The sequence below is a fragment of the Brassica oleracea genome, unplaced genomic scaffold (genome assembly GCF_000695525.1).
Source record: "Brassica oleracea var. oleracea cultivar TO1000 unplaced genomic scaffold, BOL UnpScaffold00920, whole genome shotgun sequence".
NCBI classification, from domain to species: Eukaryota; Viridiplantae; Streptophyta; class Magnoliopsida; order Brassicales; family Brassicaceae; genus Brassica; species Brassica oleracea.
Window position 1 is genome coordinate 18,376 of NW_013617520.1, and position 1,147 is coordinate 19,522.

Genomic DNA, 1,147 nt, shown 5'->3' on the forward strand with positions numbered 1-1,147 from the left:
ACAGGGTCCTGGAAGACAATCAGATACTCCTTCACCAGCTCATAAGAGGCCCAGAAAATTGAAAGCATCTGATCTCTGACTGCAATACTGATTTCCAATTTTTTTTTTTTGAATAAATTTTAAATTTTATTTATCCAAAACTTTTGTACATAAGAATGTGTAAACACTGTGATTGAAATAAAAACAAAGACATTATTCTAGTATTTAATACTCAAACTCTCTATCCAAACCATATACTCATCCCTCCATTGCCTCCTAATAGTAGAAAGCTTATTTTTCACAGTTTTGTCAATATTCTTCAAAAGCAGCATGTATGGGAGCTCTTTTTCACTATGTTTCCTGTGGTTTTTTTCTCTCCATATCGCATGACCAGCTGCTTGAAAAGTGTACCTTATCAAAAACCTCTTGATTCTGTCCAATCTATGATCCAACAAAAGCACATTTATCTCCTCCCAATCTTCTGTGTATCTAGACTGAAGCAAACCTCTTGTCAGACTTTGCCAAATCCTACTCGAGTAAGAGCATAGATAAAACAAATGATTCCTCGACTCCATTTGTTGCTTGCAAAGAACACACAGAGGATCAATATTTGGGTTCCATTTCAAAACTCGATCACATATGGCCAGCCTATCTCTCATTGTTGTCCATGTGTGAAATGAATATTTAGGTGTGGCATGCTTAAACCATACCCCTTTGCTCCAAACTTGATCCGCATACACTTTCCTTATCTCCAGCCAAGTGTTTTTTGATGAAAAGGTTGGTTTGTATTTCCCATTCTTACTCCTCCAAAGGCCAATATCTTCTATTTGATGGTTCTCATGCTTCAACTTCTCTATCTCATCCTCCACTTTATTAAATATCTCAATGCGGTGATGTCTTCTTCTATGCATATGCATAGCTTCAGCAACTGTTGAATTCACTAGAACTCCCATCTCTATGAATCCCCTTGTGCCTAGCAGATCCAATAATCGCCCCTTTGAACACCACAAATCATACCAAAAGGAAGTAGACTCTCCATTCTTAACCTCAACACAATGAAACCTTTTTGCAACCTCTCTCATTTTGAGGATTTTATTCTACATCCAAGACCCCATTATTGTGTTATCCCTTAAATCCCAAAGAGACCCTTTGCGCATCAGATAGCTTT

General features: G+C 37.4%; 1 protein-coding gene across 1 annotated transcript in view; it reads left to right on the forward strand.

Annotated features, from left to right (window-relative positions):
• Nucleotides 1-23, forward strand: part of LOC106320424 (SWR1-complex protein 4-like) — a 10,376-nt gene extending 10,353 nt beyond the window's left edge. Inside the window, exon 15 of the transcript XR_001265839.1 lies at nucleotides 5-23. The gene's annotated coding sequence lies outside the window, so the exon portion shown is untranslated. The remainder of the gene's footprint in view (nucleotides 1-4) is intronic.
• Nucleotides 24-1,147: the final 1,124 nt, after the last annotated feature.